We start from the raw sequence: 19,851 nt of genomic DNA on the forward strand, positions 1-19,851 counted from the left end.
TTAAAGTTGAAACTGTTGCTGACACAGATGTGCTATTGCACACAAACACACGCATACAGCTTGCCTAGTGTCTGTAGAAAACTACTGCCAATAGAATAGGACTCTCTAGAGCAGATAAACATGCACCGATTGGGATGGACTGGGAAAGCCTTCTTCCCAACCCAAGCATTAAAGACTCATTCTAATATGAAGTTTCATGAGCAGGTGTCCCAATACTTTTGTCCATCCAATCCAGAGTTCTCCAAGTGCTACAAGCCCAACTGAGCCCATATTCTTTTCCATTCATCAACACAGTGGTTTCTTGCTTAGCTCGAAAAGTGCATGACCCCTTTAGCTGTCTCCTCTGAGCTTCAACATACTAATTTATGAGAACTAAAATGGGAGCATAGGCTGAGACTGCAACCACATTTTGGACCGAGTGTTGCTCGCCAGGCCGAGCCAAACTCTCTGACAAGTCGAGCCTGGAGTTTATGAAGCTAAGAGAGACCGACCTGCTGTCCCTTCTGCTTCTTTCCTGCAACTTTTGAAATGCCTTGGGTTTTTTTTGGTATCCATTGGTATTCACAATGGAGGTACTCATTCATCCACACATCAGGTTCTTCACCCTGTCATTCTATCACTCTATCATCAAGACAAAGTTCAAGTACATCTGGACTGAAGATGCACTATCACCATAATTCCCAATGAATAGAAGTGAGCCATGCTTTGTAGAGCCTACAGGCTTTGTAGCCTCACGAGCTATTAATCAGGTCGACCACTGGTCCCATGGTCAACAAGTTTCAACCCTGACTGACCACAGGACCTTTAAAAATCCAGTGCATCCTTAAAATAAACAGTGAAGCTACAGTACAGTACAGTAACATTAAAACCACAGCAAGTGAGCAGTCAGCTCTTGAAGTTGATGTTTTGCAAGCAGGAGAAATGGGCTTGAGGAAAAGCTTGAGGGCCAAAAAATGATGGCTAGACGACCGGGTCAGTGCGTCTCTAAAACAGCAGGCAGGTATTGTGCTGTGTTTAAGATATGCAGGTGGCCAGTACCTACCAAAAGTGCTCCACAGAAGGACGACAGATGAACCATCAACAGGGTCACGCCCAAGGCTCATTACTGATGCTCATAAAGGCCCCACCTCACATTTTACAGGACCAGAAACCCCAGAAACACCAAGGAATCTATGTCTTAATGGGTCAGAGCTGTATCGGTACAATACACACACAAGAGGGACCTACACAATATTATGCAGGTGGTTTTAATGTTATGGCCACCATCTATCTATCTGAGCAGCGTCAACTGGCAAAGGAACCAGTAACAGTAGCCTTGGCCCACACTGCACACTTGACACCCTAAAACTGGGCATGGGTGGTCCTCTATGTGGACCATCTGAGGGGAGAGGCACTGTACCAACACACAGCAATGACGTGAATAGCCTCGCATCAGCAACGCATTTGTACGGCAATCAAGAGGGGCTGAATCAGGCTGCGGTCAATGTAAGCTTAGTCTAATCTGAGCTATTGATAAGCCCACTCTCGGATACAGATTTAACGCTGACCTCTGTGCCCTATTTAAGGTATCATCAGGGGATCACTACACTAAATCCTGCACTGATAGGGATAGTCTGGGTTAGCCGACATGGGATCGGCCCACTGAACAGCAGAAAAATAAAGACCCGGGGGTATTTAATGTAGAGGCTTGCAGGAATGGTTCCCATAAAATAAAAAGATTCTACTTTAATTGAAGTCTACCCTTATAAAGGTTTATGGGTGGTTATTAATTAGGCCATAAACACCTTACAGATCATTAATAAGCAGTTCTCGCACAAATGAAAAAGGGCACCCGTGACCCGTCTCTTGCTAAACAGTGAGCCCATATTCAGCTACGCTGTTAAAGCTCAGATGATGCTGCTACCTGATCTTCTTTGTCTTCTCCATCAGTCTGGGTTCAACCTCTCAGCTTCAGCAGATACGTCTCAATAGGTTTCTACTAATGAACCCCAAAGTTCCCTTGATGTTTCTTCATCTCAGATGGGCTATTTCCATTTCTTAATGAGTTATTAACACTTATTAACACCAAATAGGCTCACTGTAAAGTGGGAGACACTCCAGTACCTCTTAATGAACACACATTAACATCAACCCTTCAGGAAATGTGAAGGTCAACAACATGGCAGAGCTCAGAAGGTGAATGTAGTCTCTACATACGTTAATGTATCAGGCTGATCAGATGATCATTAGTGAGTAATAAAAGCTTGCGTTGGGGTTCGACTGTAGGACGCTATTAACAGACTTCTGCTGAAGCTGGCAGGTGGAACACGGACTGTTGGAGAACCTACAGTAAGATCAGGAACCGGCATAACCTTATTATGAAGGCGTATTAATAAAAAATTACCTCAGAAATAGTCGATTAGCCAATGCGCTTAGTGTTAAAATAATCAACTTAAAATAATCAAAATAAAATAAAATAATAATAAAGAATTTTGTATGTCATTTGTCAATGTAAATAATCAATGCAATACGATGTACAATGTACGGTTATATGGGAATCCCACTGATTCTCTTAAAGTTCTGCGTAGGTTCTAGGGTCGCAAAAGGGTGACAAAAATTCTGATACATTTCCAGTAAACTACTGGTAACTTTTCATGGGAACTTAAGCTCAGGAACTTTGGAAATTTTCCAAAATGTAAACTTTCCATGATTTTTTTTTTTGTGAATTTTGGGAAATTATGGGAATTTATTGGAATGAATAGAAAATATTGGATAATTTAAAGGAACTATATCATACACTTCTTTAATGTACCATTATTTTGTCAACAGCAGACAGGAAGGCATAACAATACAAATACTTTTACAATGGGAATAAACAGGTAATTATGGGAATGAACTGGAATTAATGGGAATAAAATGGGAATATTCAAAGCTAAAGGTGAGAAACTTACATATAGTGGGTAAAAAATATGAAATATACTGAAGTATAATCCTGGCTAAAATAATTAAATATGATACCAAAACAGTTCCTCAATCCAAGACACATTACACACTGAAGAGCTATTGAGACCACTGCTGCACTGTTCACTCCTCAACCACATGTACAGCATATGTCCAGATGATTTCTAGAATCACATTTATTATCATATCTAATTATTTTAGCCAAGATTATACTTCAGTATAATCACCTTTAGCTTAGAATATTTCCATAAATTCCCATAATTACCCATTAATTCCCATGCTAAATTTCCCAACTTTGAAAATTCCTAGAATACGGCGACCCTAGAGGTCCATCGTTCAGATGTAAACAGGGTGATTCTGGGCATTTTGAGGTGTAATGGCTCACTGTGGAGAAACTGAGCTACTGGTTTCTTTACAGTGGTGGTGATGGGGACCAGGTGTTGCCATGACTACAGCACAAATATAGCCATTTTATTTACAATCCAACACAACCAGTGAACCTACACACGTCTGCAGACTTTTTTACCAGAGCTTGCTGAGCCTGGCCTGGATGGCCCAGTAAATAGACAAGCTGTAAACACTGTGTTTACGTTTTCAGCAGGTACTGGGGTACACAGTGATTTACTGGGGTACACAGTGATTTACTGGGCTTTATCGGGTCCTTATGGCAGTATGTTCATGTCTGAACCAGCTTATTTTTGTAATTATTAATTTTCTCACAGAGAAAATATCACAGGGCTGCAGCCAGACGGCAGGAGGCAAAAGGTCAGGAGACTGAAACTGAGGAAAGGGCCTAGATGAGATGTTTCTAATAATGCGGCAGACGTTTGAATCATTCATTGGTCTGAACGATTACGTTATCTCCGGAGCCTGTTGTGCGGTAGGCAGGCCACTCCAGTGTCAGTATTCAGGACAGGTAATAGGCATGGCTGGCACTAAGCTGCTGACACTGCTGCCCTGCAGTGCAGAGCTGGGGAAACCAGACTGCAGCACAAAAAGGACATATCTGCTAGTCCAAGCACTGACCGATGCATGTGTATTATATGGTCTCTGTCGCACATATTCAGCATAAAGCTGCTAAATTTGTACCTCTGGACAAATAAAGAGTCTGTCTCTGAGGCTCCATTACAGTGTCTGAAATCTAATAAGCATAAACAGACACATGCATTGTCCAGGACCGGACACTTGAGTGGCCTTCAGATGTTAGGCCACTGATTCAGCTGGTGATCCAGAACAGTGACATGTACCAGCACAAGTTTGGGGTGCAAACTCTTGGCCGGTGTCCAGAATTCAGCACGGCTCGGCTCGGCTCAGTTCTAGAAAGATCCAAAAGGAACATTGTCATGATGTCCTAACCCAGCTAGTGCACAGCAACATACACATTCAGCTACATGCATCAGTTTAACCAGACAGCTCTCATTCATCCCCCAATGAATCTATCTTTCTTTTGAGCTGATTCTTTCCAGAACAGAATCGACTCACAGGAATCGAATACATATGGGGATACTCACCGAAAGCGAAGATGCCACAAATGACCGTGAACCTCACAGTCCACCTCTAAATAAACTCACAGACCCGCATTGTACACATATAAAGTTGCCTACTGAACAAACGGATCGCTAGCTCGCTGAAACGCAGAAGAATCGATTCGCCAAACTGAATCGAACTCCCCATCACTAACTGCTCCATTACACAGGCGGACACAGTTTACACAATTTTGACTGCCTCTGCTGGCCGTGTGAAACACGCAATGTCTATAACGTTGCTCTCCAGCTTCGGTCGTTCTTATATCGTAACTCTCTGCTGGGGTTTCCGACTCGTAAAGCCCAAATCACCGCAAAGAAAGCTAGCCAAGTTAGCTAGATAGATAGCCCCCGAGCTTCGTTCAAAGCGAGCCGATTCGCAGACACGGACTCGTTGCAGCTTACCTTGAAAATATCACGGATTCTCAGGCATCAATTCCTCTGACTCGGTCAAATATGCGTCCTTTGGGGTGTTACCGTTAATCCAAACACGGGTAGAAACCAATCCCAAGCGCTGGAGGTTTGTTTCCCCGGCCTAAATCACCGAGCGCATCCGCTCCATTGTGGCCGGCGTAGCTGCTTCCCCCCGTTCACTGACAACAGTGCCGAGACATCCCATCTCATGTCGCCGCTCGACGCGCTCTTTTCCCCGGCACGTTGGCCTTCTTCCAGCGTGCAGCTCCGCGCTATTCATCGGAGGAGCAGCTCCGCTCCCCTCCCCTCCCCTCCCCTCCCTCAGCAGCTCCACAGCCTTCCTCCTCCTCCTCCTCCTCCTCCGTCAGCAGCAGCAGAAACGTTCGGATCGAGCAAAAGCGAGAAACGCACCATCAGAGAGCAGCGAATCACCTTCAGCACCGGACAGCCTTCACCACACAACAGCTACAGGAGGAGAAAGAGCCTGAATGCTGGAGGAGGAGGAGGTGGAGGTGGGGGTGGGAGGAGGGAGCGAGGGAGAGAGGGAGGGAGGGCGGGGAGAGTAAACTGCAGACCCCAGTCATGTGAACGTGCAGACGGGGTGTGTGCACTGCTCCAAGAAACAAACCAACGGCCAGCAGGCCTACAGGCCCACATCTGGCTTCGCCTAGCTAAAACATGTGGGCAGAAGGTTCCTCTCAAACTCCTTCTCCATGCTCTACCCCTTCTTCTTCTTCCTCCCTCCACGCCCCTCCCTTTCTATTTCAGACTTCCCCAGCTGCCCTGTTTGGTTTGGCCCGTTGACCAAGAGGGTAAAAAGGTTGTAAACTGAGGCTGACTGACCCTATTTGTGTGCTTACTCACACCCCTCTCCAACCGTCACCTAACCACGCATGAATGAAGCCTACAGATTCCACCAGTTGTTGGATGCTCTGCCCTTTTTCTGGAGAGCTACTGGAGATCTACTGGAGAGCTACTGGTGAGCTACTGGAGAGCTACTGGTGAGCTACTGGAGAGCTACTAGAGAGCTACTGGTGAGCTACCTTCTTGCAGACCCTAAGCCACCCTACCCTACCACCCTAAGTCCTGGACTGGCTGAATGGGGTGTTAGATATGGGGTGTATGTGAAACCTGCAGGAGGGAGCTCTTCACGAGGAGGGGTGGAGGTTGGTGGAGGCCACTGCAACAGAATACAGAGCACGCCTAGGCTTCTACTTTGCATGAGTAAGGGTGGAGTAGTGGAGCAGGGGTGTCTTGACATTGCATACAAGTTCAGATTTGAGAGGAATCTGATTTTGAAATTTGATTTTCTCACAAAACTATTTAACTAGTGATCAGCTTAAAAAATGCGACCCCATGAACTAAAAAAGGGTGTAATTTGAGAGCAGGGGTGGTTATCTACCACAAGCCTCACCCCCGTCCCCTTCTACCTTGCTCTGAATGCATGCACAAGCCTAGAGTTTCCATGAAATATGGCAAATGAGAGACCCTCAGAAGACGCTTTCGTAAGTTTCTATACACTGCTTTCATTTTGAGCATTCCTGTTACTACGTCTGTCTGAAACTCCAAGGTTGGACGGTAGCCCGTAGTACTCCAAAGTCTATACAAGCGCTCCTCACCACATCAGACAAGGACACGTGGGATCTCCAGCATCTTTCCAAGCTCATGATGAATTGGTACAAGGCCGTATTTTCCTTTTATAACCTCTTCTAAGAACAGGCACGGTTTATTTGAGCCTGCTCTTACTACAGTGTAATTACAGAGAGAACGGCCACACTGATGGACCCTCACTTGCTTCCAGGCTTTTTCAAACACACTGAAGGAAGGGCCCATAAAAGCCAAAGGTCAGCAAACAAACCCACATCAGGAGCCAGATACACTCTTACCATGTCCAAAAGTTTGTGGACACCCCTTGTAATGAATGCATTCAGATGTGCAAATGCACACATACAGCTTGTCTAGTTCTTGTAGAGAAGTACTGCCAATAGAATAGGACTCTAATGCCAGACGTGGGCTAGTGGGGTATAAAGCCCTCCCCCCAGCTCCGAGCTGTGCTGTGCTGCGTTCTCTGGAATTTTGATAAATGGTGCTCCAGCCAATACTCTTGGGATGAGTTGGGAAGTCTGGGATGAGGTGGGCTGGTGATCTTCCAACATCCTCCTCCAAAATCTGGTAGAAAGCCAGTAGAGACAGTTACTCCAACAAATGCAGGATCAACTCTTGTTGAATATCCTCGATTTTGGATGAAACAAGGAATGTCCCAATACTTTTGTCCATTAGGTACACTAGGATAATGAGATGTGGATCTCCACTGTCCTTTAGTAGTCTGTTAACAGTCATAGAATAAACACCAGGAGGAGGTCTTTAAGGCTTCGGTTGGATGTGACCGGAAGACTGCAGCTATTTTCAGTCAGGTTAACCGAATTTCATGTGAGGTGCACGAGTGTCACAGCCGGTAGGGTTGTCAGCCTCAGCGCTGTCTCTGGCAGCGAGGCCACAGCGGAAACTGGCCTGTCCAATTCAAACAGTCCCTCATGATCTCTGCTCTCGATTCTACATATTTTAGCTTTATTGGCTGCTTCCTCTGGGCCCAGGTCCGAACACTCGGTCACAAGAGCCTGTTGTTTAAGAGACCGGGAGAGAGGGAGAGAGGGAGAGAACACAGGAATCCGAACATTTCAACCAAGGAAGCCCATGATGCACTGGAGGCAGTGTGGAATGGATGGGAACGGCCAAGCTCACACGATTCTGATTGGAGGAGCGGCCTTCTAAAATAAACTTCAAAAGGCCCCAGTCCCGCCTCCCCTCCTAGCAAAATGCAAAATGTCATTTAATGTTCTTCTGCAGCCAAAGCGCCTCCAGGAGGAACCGAGACGGGGATACACTTCATGCAGAGATACTAGATCGGAGGATAGTTTACTTGTGTATACTCGTGAACTTGTGTGTGAGATGTTCCCAGATATCTACTGCTGGTTTTCATGACAAATATGAGCTCATACACACACACACACACACTCTCTCTCTCTCTCTCTTTTTTGTTCTTCCCCCCTCCCTCCCTCCCTCTCTCACTCCTTGTCTCTAACGGAAATATGGTTCTTGTTAGAGGCTGCTGAGTTTAGTTATTTCTGTCGTGTTGCCTCAGGCTGGCAGTCAGAGTTGGGTGTATGTGTGCTTGGAGGGAGGGGGTGGTGTTGTTTTTTAGGGGGGACTCCATGGGAGAATGCCTGGACAGGTTGTGGGGTCAATGTAAACTTAAGTCGTTTGGAGGAAAGGTGGAGCTGGGGAGAAGGAGAGTGGGGTATGATGTTCAGAGTCTGGAGGGTGGGGTTAACGGGGGTATAGAAGGCGACCCACATTGCTGGAACTGGATATAAACAGAGCAGGCGGCCCTTTAATTGATGCAAGCTGGAAGCAGCCGTTAGGCCTGTAGGCCAGAGGAACCCTGAGAGAGTTTGGGAATGGCCAGGTTATATCCCTAAAGCTTTGAGAGCTATTTTAGGACGTGATGTGAAAGTGATGGATAGGCCATCAGATGTCCGCAGTTATTTGGGACATGTTTAATATGTGCAAATTTGCACCATACCTGACCTCACGAACGCTCTTGTCGCTAAATGCAATCAAATCCTCACAGCAATGCTCCTATTAGGAGCAAAATCTAGTAGAAAGCCTACTTGGGCAGTCGAGACAGTTGCTCCAACCAAAGCAGGATAAACTCTTTTTTTAATACCCTTGATTTCAGAAGAACAATAAATGAGCAGGTGTCCCAATACTTTTGCCCACATAACGTAAGTTGCTCTGCATCATTTTCTCATTTTACTTTTCTATTCCAGGTCGGAACATGTGAGCTTCATGCTGCCCAAGCCTGAAGGCCTCACCCCCATCCGCATTCACCGTGGGTTCACCAGCCATGCTGTGGGTTGAAAAGGGCAACGGTGCGGCGAGGCCTGCGGGGGGCCTGCCTTGGCAGGCACAAAAGTAAGGTGGGTGTGGAGTGTGTGTGTGTGAGGGTTTCCGAGGACACTCTTAGTCTTGGTGGTTCCAGGCGTCCTTTAAATCACACATCACATCAAAGATCCCACACAGTCTCTGAAATCAGCCCGAGGAGTGTGTGTGTGTCTGTGTGTGTGTGTGTGTGTGTGTGTGTGTGTGTGTGTGTGAGAGTGTAATTCTATATGCTAAATCTTTGGGAGTTGGGCCAGGTGTGGGGAGAAGGGCCTGGGGTAAGTCCCAGTGTAAGGTGGGAGATGTTGTCCTACATGGCTGTTATTGTGATAATTGCTGTACTCAGTAAATGTACAGATTGAACACGGACTGGACAGCACTGACGAAGGTCTCGTAAATGAAGACAGACCGTCCTCTTCCTCACTGTGCCGGTTCTGGTGTGTGTTGTATGGGACCACTGAGAGCTATTACTCCTCTCGCTCTATATGTTGTGTGCCCATTTCTCCATGCATGTGTGTGTATGTGTGTGGGACTGTGTTATTGAGGGGACTACAGAGAGCCATAACTCATCACCACATTTTGTATGAAGCAGTAAAAGTAGGTCCGACTTCACATGCCTGGAGACCACAAAACACCGGGAATAGTCAACATATACACCTCTCTCTCTCTCTCTCTCTCTCTCTCTCTCTCTCTCTCTCTCTCTCTCTTACTCTCTCTCTCTCTCTCTCTCTCTCTCTCTCTCTTACTCTCGCTCTCTTTCTCGTGAGAGAAAATGTGTTTCTAGTTATGTCTTAGGAAAAATAACACACACCCACATGTGAGCACTTCAAACGCAGGTGAAATCTCTCCTTCTGTAATTTCACTACATACTTCAGTTCCCATCTGGCTTGCACAACACACACACACACACACATCCCAAATATCAGAGGCCTCCACATATGTGTGCATACACGAAATACACATGAATGAATTAGCCCTGTCAGCTGTTTTTATATATATATATATATACACACACACACATTATACGTCCAAATATTTGTGGACACCCTTTCTAATGAAAGCAACTCAGCTGCTTGAAGTACACACACACTTTGTCTAGTCTCTGTAGAGAAGTCTTGCCAATACAATAGGACTCTCAGGAAACCATGAGCATAATTCTATTGGCACCATGCTGCCTAACACCAGGCGTGGGCTAGAGGGGTATAAAGCCCCCCAGCAGTGAGCTGTGGAGCAGTGGAAGAACTGTGTTTTCATCTAATGATAGATGGTGCTCCACCCCGTACTTTTGGGATTTAGAGTTGGGGTGGTGCTCATCGTCCAACATTATGACCTCACTAACACTCTTCTCGCTTCGTATGCAATCAACTCAAATCCGCACAGCAATGTTCCTCCAAAATCTAGTAGAAAGCCTTACTACCCTGGACAGTAGAGACAGTTACTCCAACAAATGCTGGATACACTCTTTTTAATACCCTTGATTTCTCAAAACACAATATGTAAAAGCAGGTGTCCCAATACTTTTGTCCATACCGTGTATCGTATATGCCAGGACATAATGTGTTTTTTTAATATCTGCTATTTAGAGACGACTTTATTTCTCCTCCATGTAAAAGCTCTATTGTAGCTGTAATAACTGGGTCACACACACAAACTCACACACACACACTCGCTCGGCCTGGAGTTCTATTTAATGTAGCGTGCTGTAGAACACAGCCAAGGCCAGTGTCTCTCTGCATTGCTTTCACAGATACAAAAGCCTTTCAGAGAGCACTAGTCACCATCGCCATGGGGTGGGGAAAGAAAGAGAGAGAGACAGAGAGACAGACAGAGAAAGAGAGAGAGAGAGAGAGTAGCATAAAGAGATTGCTGACTCAAGGTGCACTATGTGAATCAATGAATCCTCTGCTGTCCTCTCTTCTGTGAGTGTGTGTGTGTGTGAGGGAGGCCGAGGGATAAACCTGTCTAAGCTTGTGTGAGTCAGCGGAGCAGCAGAGCAGCACACTCATACCCATCCATCTCAGAGAGAGGAAGTGCAAACTGCATCACCGACACAAACACACATGAATGTTTTTATACATTCTCAGGACTTGGTGTCAGAGACTATGTAGATGACAAAAGTATTGGGACGCCTGCTCATTCTTTCATTGTTTCTTCAGGAATTAAGGGTATTAAAAAGAGCTGATCCTGCTTTTGTTGGAGTAACTGTCTCTACTGTCCAGGTAAGTAGACTAGACTCTACTAGATTTTGGAGGGAGCACTGCTGTGAGGATTTGATTGCAAGAGCGTTAGAGAGGTCAGGATGTTGGATGATCACCACCCCACCTCATCATCCCCAACTCCTCAGCTCCAAAACCTATAAGTATTGGACAGAGCACCACCACCATCATTCCAGAGAACGCAGTCCTTCCACTGCTCCACAACTCAATGCTGGGGGGCTTTATACCCCTCTCTAGCCCACGCCTGGTGTTAGGCAGCATGGTGCCAATAGATTCATGCTAATCTGCTCCATAGAGGCCTATTTTATTGGTAGTGCTTCTCTACAGGGAAATACTGTGGAAGCAGCTCTTACCAAGGCAGCTTCTTTGCACAGAATTAATCAGTCGTTTAGGACCTCCAAGCCACCAGGGGGCCCCATGATGACATTGATTGGGCCTGTACAGTTTCAAACTTTATTTTTAGACAACACACTGACTAAGGTCAAGAGAGCATGTCGGAAAAATACCAACCCCCTATCATTTTCTCAACCTCAGGTGAGGAACTGAGCAGGATCTGTCCATTTCCCATCCCTAATAACTTCCAAATAATGAAGGAAGCTGTTGTTTAGGCCCACAGCACCAATCACATCACTCCTCACTCCATTTAAGGCTGAGCACAGCCTCTGATTCGTCCATTACTCATCTGCAGTGTGTGTGTGTGTGTGTTTGATAATGTTCTCTCTGGAGACTGATGGTCAGCTCCACTGCAGAAGAATGCCTTATCTATCAGACGCCAGACTTTAATCTTCACTCACTCTGTAATATTTGTCTCGTCTCTCTCTCCTTCCCTGATTCAGTAGGTCATTTTCCCAGGCTGTATGGGTGTGTAGTGGAGGAATGCTCAGCGCTGTTGGCTCAAACTGCAGGGAAAGCTTCTTTACCTCAGTCTGAAATTCTTGGAATTCTTGGGAATTTGCAGAACTCTGGAGTTTGTTGATAAAAAATGTCAAAAAAGCACAACCCCCCCCCCTCTCCAAACCCACCCACACTCACACATCTGCAGTGTGTTAAACTGAACCTGAGCTGTCGATGGAGACTTCTCCTTGAAGGTTCTCCTTCCTTGATATTAAGGACCTCCCACACACACACACACACACACACACACAGCTGGGTTTTCAAACAGAATTCGATCTGACAGTTTGTACGAAGGCATGCTTTCCTTATGGGTACGACACTCTATACTTGCTTCTGGCATTGCATGTGAAAGGAGCAAGAGTGGCCTAAGAGGTCACGCAACCCACCCCCACCTCTCTACTACCCCCCACCCCCCTCCACACACACACACACATACACCAAATGAGCCTATTTTACTCCAAATTCTGGCTTACTTCGAAAAGAGTTGCCCTGAGCTGTCATGTTTTTCTATCATCATGAGGACATTTGGTTTGCAAACAGGGCTAAACACACACACACACACACACACACACACACACACACAAGCAGGATAATTGCTCATTCGAGTATGTCACTGTAGTCACTGTAACAAGCTGACAGGGCAGATCTAAGAGATCCATTTCACCTCTCTCATCTCTCACTCATTCATAATTAAACAAGTGTAAATCAAGCAGGCCTTCATTCTCCCTGTGGAGACAGACGGCCTCTACCTCCTGCATACCTTCACCCAGCGCTTGGCTTTGATTGGCCTACAGGCCCTTCGTTAACATAGGCAAATATACCTAGAAGCATCTGCTTCTGGATGATGCGTCAAAAGCGCCACCATATTGGTCCAGGCAGCTGCTCATATTTCCCATAAGACTGTACTGATAAAAAGAGGCCTAATTGATGCACAGCTTGGGGCTGTGTAGTCCAAACCTCAGATCTCAGGGAATTACCTTTCACAGGTAAGACAAGAACAACTGCTTTGGTTGTATTTGGCCATTAACACATAACGCTGAGAGCTGTATCGTTTTATATTACTCATATTATTATTATTTTACTATTAAAATAATAGTACTCAGTTTTATTTACTATATTATGCTGCTATTTATACTTCATACTATTTACTATTTTTAATTTATTATTAATATATATATTAATATATTATTATTATATTAGACTACATCTCTACATTGTATTCATAAGCTAATAATAATAATATGCCTTACTGCTGCACTATACTGTATATTGCTATACTACTACACCGTCTCACTTTACACTATATTACACCTACATTCCATACTATTCATACGGTACCATATTTTACTATATCATGTAAATATGTCTGTATTCACAGGATATACAGTAAAGGTGTATCTCGTTTGATCTAATAACTGTCTTTGCCTGTAGCTGTCCTGGAGTGTATCTGTATCCTTCACTGCTATAAAAACATTTTTCTCAATGGTGGTCAGTTATTAGAATTTAATGATATAAGCATTATATCAGTATTGTTTCAATAATTTGAAAATCGAATGAGCTGTGGTCTGACCTGAAGCACAGGACAAGCTAAAATGATGAGGACATAGGCAGTAAAAGACCTCCCACACATTTCATGTACATTTAATTATGAACCGCACGTATTAACCGAGGGAAGGAATCCATTGCATGCTTGATCATTTTTGTTTTGCAATTTCTTACAAGAATTCATTTCATATTTGCCGCCACATTAGCTTAATCCTAATGGTGATACACACTCCTCTCTGTAGAGATTTAAAGTAATTGGCATCAAAGCAATTTTTGTATGTAGTTAAAGAAAAACCCTTGGATATAACCCAGCGACTCGGCTGAGAAATGTAAACGCTGGTGCTGCTTTTTAAAAGGTAAAGGTGCAGGTATTTGTCACTGTACTATGTACTGCGAAATGTGTCCTCTGCATTTGACCTATCTGTGGTAGAGAACACACACACTAGTGAGCTACGGTGGGCAGATAACTCCAGCGCCCAGGGAGCAGAGAGGGTGAAAGGCCTTGCTCAACGGCCTAACAGTGGCAGCTTGCCGAGCCCGGGCTATCGAACCCACAACCCTGTCATCAATAGCCCGGAGCTCTAACCACTGAGCCACCACTGCCCCCAGCACAGTGTTTTTTTCTGACCTGGTGGCTGAAGCTGTACTTTGACTAAACTGCTCTCGCACAGCATTCGCTCAGACATAGTCCTGTTATTAATACAGAAACTGCAATGAGTTATTTGGTAATTAGCATAGTTTGGGAGTCCCACAGGGTTCTATTATAAGATCTATGAAACTTGTGCATGTTAATTATGAGAGTACTGCAGTTGTGAGGGTGAGGATCTGAGTAGTGTTGGTCAAAAGTGACGTCTGACCGGCCTGTTCAAGAGTGCTAAAATGTCTGCAAGTTAGGAGAGTAGATTAGAAAGAGAATTTTAGAAAGCGAGGAGACATTAGAATCAGAATTTGAATATGTACCTGAGAGCGATACTGGCTCAGGCAGCTCCTCACAGATCACACTTTGGCAGTTTTGCATGTCTAATGTTCAAATATTCAAAACAGCTGGAGGTTGAGATTTACTTGTGCACATACATCCATCAGCCATAACATTAAACCTATCCTGCCTAATAACGTCTAGCTCCCCCTTGTGCCGGCAAAACAGCTCTGACCCGTTAAGACAGGACCTCTACAAGACCTCTGAAGGTGTCCTGTGGTATCTGGCACCCCATGCAGCAGATCCTTTAAGGATCACATTAATGAGCCTGTCGCAGGTTCACAGGTTGTCTTTCCTTGGAGCTCTTTTGGTCGGTACTGACCACTGCATACCGAGAACACCCCACAAGACCTGTCTGATGTTTTGGAGATGTTCTGACCCAGTCGTCTCGGCCTACCATGTCAAAGTGGCTCAGATTCTACTGGAATGCCCCTTATTCAGGAGCTACATTAGCGCAATGCAGCAGGAAGACCCAAAGGCAGTTTTCTATGAGTACCAGCATGTTGGTGTGACTATAGAGGGTATGCACTGACGTCACGCTCCTGCTGGAACACGCCCCCCCTTAGTCGGACTGAGTGGCACAACATTCAACAGCATGACTGCAGCGTTTATTAGGGGGAAAGGCCAAATCAGGACCGAGGCTACCCCACCTCATCCCCAACTCCCTAACTCATCCCAAAAGTACTGGATGAAGCACCATCGCCATCATTCCAGAGAACACTTCCAGCTCTTCCATTGCTCCACAGCTCAATGCTGGGGGGCTTTATACCCCTCTATAGCCCACGCCTGGCATTAGGCAGCATGGTGCCAACAGGTTCATGATGTTTATCTGCTGCAGAGAGTCCTATTCTATTGGCAGTACTTCTGTACAGGGACTAGACAAGCTCTTTTTGTGTGTGCATTTGCATATCTGTGTCAGCAGCAATGGGTGTAACTCAAGTCGCTGAATGTGTTCATTAGAAGGGGTGTCCACAAACATTTGGACATATAGTGAATCGCGACAGTCCTGCACCAATCGATGGTCTGCGCATCATTCAGTACTTTTGATTTCTGCTTCTTCTGATTCAAGTGAACAGGCGGTCTTGCTGCCGCTGCCCGTGAGAACCCTGTACCGCAGCAGTTACTGCGTGAGCAGTGTGAATAATTCACACACACTGTTTCTTTTGGGTCGTGCTCCTGCAGGGAGGAAATGGAGTGAAGTGTGTTCAGATTAAATATTGAAATAAATATAAATAAATCAATGCCTCATGATTTTGTCTTTAACCTGAAGTGACGTGGTGGGTTCCAGGGGGGTCAGAAACTGTGTGACTGTGTAATTGTGTGTGATGATGGCTGATTTTTCATGTGTGTGTGGATGGAGAGCAGTGCATGTTGGGCTCTGGGACAGGTCAGCTAAATAACTGCTTTATTTTCCAAATAAAACAGGAACGTGATGAACAGTCCCTCCCCTCCCGCTCTCTCAGTAATCAGGAGAGGTCAGGGATGAGGTCAGGCTCATGACCAAACAGGTGGCCTTTACTGAACAAATACGAAACTTGAACTCTGCTGAACTTTTTAAGGGATTTTAAGTGTAAATAAACGTTGTTCTAATTCTAAAGACACACACACACACACACACACACACACACACACACACACACACACACAAACCAGTGCTCTCAGTTTCCAGGCCTTACCACAAATAAATTAAATGACATTCCTCAGGAAATCTCAAGTCAAGTCAAGTCTTTTTTTTTAATGTCATAACAAACATTTCATTGACAAAAGTATTGGGACATCTGCTCATTAAGGGTATTAAAAAGAGTTTCACCTGCTTTTGTTAGAATAACTGTCTCTACTGTCCAGGGAGGAAAGCTTTCTGCTAGATTGTAGAGCAGCATTGGTGTGAGGATTTGATTGATTGTATTCAGCTTCAAGAGTGTATTGTTAGTTGAATGTTGGATGAACACCACCTCACCTCGTCCCCAGCTCCCCAACTCATTCCAAAAGTACTGGATGGAGCTCCACCACCACCATCATTCCAGAGAACACAGTTCTTCCACTGCTCCACAGCTCCTCAATGCTGGGGGTCTTTATACCCCTCTAGCCCACGTCTGGCATTAGGCACCATGGTGCCAATAGAGTCATGTTTATTTATCTGCTTTAGAGAGTCCTATTCTATTGGCAGTGGTTCTCTACAGGGACTAGACAAGCTGTGTGGGTGTGTGTAAATTTGCAGATCTGTGTCAGCAATGGGTGCAACTTATAGTAGCTTAATGCATTAGTTAGAAGGGGTGTCCACAAACATTTGGACATATTTAGAAAGGTGTATTTTACAGTATTACCGTTTATTAGAATCTACTGTGATGTTATTGTTGCAGCGTCTAGACGTTTAATCATATTACATAAATGCATACAAGTATCAGCCATATTACATATTCAGGGTCATTATATTAACACAGGGGATTTCCTGTGTGTGTGTGTGTGTGATCTGTAGATGACAGTATGCATGTGTGTGGGATACTAAACACTAATCACATGGCACTGACTGTAATCCCACCAGATTACTCTGTCTCAATGTTGAAACGCTCATATGCACACACACACACACACACACACACACACACTACATGCTCATCTCATAGAATTGCTGGCTTGAGTGTGAGTGTACACTAATCTGCTCTGATGCACTGAGCCTGTTATACTGGTACACTCTCAATCCCAGTATGCCCAGTATGAAAGCAGGAATACACATCATATGTATTATGTATTACTGAATATACACCAATCTGCCATAACATTAAAACCACTGACAGATGAAGTGAATAGCACTGATGCACTGAGGGACAGAGCATCTCCAAAACATCAGGCAGGTCTTGTGGGGTGTCCCCGGTATGCAGTGGTCAATACCTACCAAAAGTGCTCCAAGGAAGGGCAAGCAGGTGAACTGGCTTGAGACAGGGTCAGGGGAGCCCAAGGAGGCCCCATCTCACAACTTACAGGACTTATAGAATATGCTGCTTATGTCTTGGGGTGCCAGATACCACAGGACACCTTTAGAGGTCTTGTGGAGTCCAACAAGTCAGAGCTGTTTTCGTGGCTCGAGGGGCATCTACGCTCTTAAAAATGAGTCATTGAGAACCACTTTTGTTTTGGTTCCATAAACAAACATTTTTAAATATGAGAACCTTTAAATTGGTTCTTTAAAAGGTTCTTCACACTCCCAGTGAGACAGTAACAGGGACATAGACTCTATAAGCTTATTGAAGGAGGCCTTACCTCACAAGAGTCTGCTGCTTATGTCACAGGATGCCTTTTGAGGTCTTGTGGAGTCCAGTGTCTTGGCGAGTCAGTGCTGTTTGGGTGGCCGAGAATTGGCCTACGTAATATTTGATGTAATGGCTGATCTGTGTATAAAGGAATGGTGAATATGTGTGTTCTTGTGGAAGGAAATCATGATAGACTTTCCATAAACTGCCCAAAATAGCCACGTTTAAGGAACCTAAAGGTAGAACATCTGAGTACAGCACAGATGTGTCTGTGTGGGAGAATGCGTGGCTTAATTTTGAGGAATTTAGCTCACTGCTAAACCGTGGAATATTCTCACATTACTGGTGAAATTAGATTTCAGCAACAGCAAAGAAGCTTATAAGCTACTTTAACAGACTGAAATACACACAGATAGAGGCAGTTCTGCCTCTCTGCTTATCTCTTCTTCTCAGTCAAACGCAGCGCTGCTCTGCCGCTGGTCAGCTCTTTCATAAATATGCATACATCAACACAGCTCAATCTATATGTTCCTGCTAGGCTACAATTCTCTCACTTCATTGACATCAGCAGGCATACAGAGCGATTTCTTATATGCACTATGTGTCCAAATATTTGTGGACACCCTTTCTAACACACAGCTTGGCTGGTCCCTGTAGAGAACATGCACCATGTCTAATGCCTAATGGGTTTTATAACACCCCCCAGCATTGAGCTGAGAAGCAGTGGAACAATGGTGGTTGTGCCCCATCTGGTTGGGGAGTTGGGGATGATGAGGTAGGGTGGTGGTGGTGATCATTTAACATCCTGATCTCACTAACACTCTTGTCACTGGATACAATCTATCAAATCCTCACAGCAATGCCCCTAGCCTTCTTCTCTGGACAGTAGAGACAGTTACTCCAACAAAAGCAGGATCGACTCTTTAATACCCCTGATTTCAAAGGCACAGTGAATGGGCAGGTGTCCCAATACTTTTGCCATGTAGTGTATCATTTGAAAATACTATACTAGCTGCTTTTTTGATACCGTGTGAGCATGTTATGATGTACGGACCAATAGAAATAGTTATAGCCAGTGTCTGTTAGCAACATTAGCCTAGCATCTCTTATTCTAAACTGAAAAAAAAGAAGCAAATATCAGATACCAAACATGTCCTGGCCGACTGACTGTATCTGGGGTCAGTGATCAGTCATGTCCGGTTACTTTTTGTCCGAACTGTTCCTTCAAGAACGTTGTTTTCTTCTCCTGCAACGTTTCCATATTTTAGAGAACCGAGGCTCGTTGAAATGTGATAGGAAAAACGTCCAGACGTGCATGCAAACATCGACCAATCCCAGGACTCTGAACCAGAATCTATTATCAACCAATCAAAAACACACAGAAACACACACACACTTACATTCTCACTCACTCTCACACACCCAAACACACTTGGACATTAAGCGCAATGAAGAAAATGAGAGGAAAAACAAAGAAAAGAGCTGCATAAGCATGTGCACATTCCACATGTGTTCTGGGAAAATCCCATGGCTGATAAATACAGCTGTGTTGTAAGAGTGTGTGTGAGTGTGTGAGTGTGTGTAAGTTTCCAATGTGAATGTTCTCCAGCAGTCCAGTATTCTCCCGGCAGGCAGACAGTGCGTTCTGGGAGTTTGCTCATGCCAGACAGCCCAGAATAAAAGCGCTGCAGCGACGGAGCCCAGCAGGGTCCGGGAGAACCGGCAGCCTGAAGCAGCTGAAGAGAGCGTAGAGACGCGGCCTGTGGGAACCTGCGTACCTGTCAACCAGGGACGCGCTCTACACACTCTGGAGTGGAACAGTCCACTCACAGTCCAGCTCGGGGGAGGGAGGTGGTGTCAGCTGGCTAGTTTAATGAATGGTACACTGCTATACTGTATGTCCAAATGTTTGTGGACACCCCTTCTAATGTACACATTCAGATATGTTAGGTTGCACCCATTGCTGACACAGATGTGCAAAAGCACACAGACAGCTTGTCTAGTGCTTGTAGAGGCATACTGCCAATAGAATAGGACTCTCTGCAGGTACCATTCCCAATGCCCAGCGTGGCCTAGAGCTTTGAGCTCCGGTGTTGATGGTGAATGATGGTGGTGCTCCATCCAATTCCAACCACTTTTGGCATAACTTGGGG

The 19,851-nt window shown here is 45.0% G+C and overlaps 1 protein-coding gene across 11 annotated transcripts in view; it reads right to left on the minus strand.

Annotated features, from left to right (window-relative positions):
- Positions 1-19,851, minus strand: part of frmd4a (FERM domain containing 4A) — a 173,535-nt gene that overhangs the window by 60,358 nt on the left and 93,326 nt on the right. The window contains exon 1 of one of the 11 annotated variants that reach the window (XM_072695803.1): positions 4,869-5,153. The exons of the other annotated variants lie outside the window; for them this stretch is intronic. The gene's annotated coding sequence lies outside the window, so the exon portion shown is untranslated. Of the gene's footprint in view, positions 1-4,868; positions 5,154-19,851 lie in introns of those variants that run through there. 11 annotated transcript variants of the gene reach the window in all.

Source organism: Salminus brasiliensis, chromosome 13, assembly GCF_030463535.1.
Source record: "Salminus brasiliensis chromosome 13, fSalBra1.hap2, whole genome shotgun sequence".
Lineage (NCBI taxonomy): Eukaryota > Metazoa > Chordata > Actinopteri > Characiformes > Bryconidae > Salminus > Salminus brasiliensis.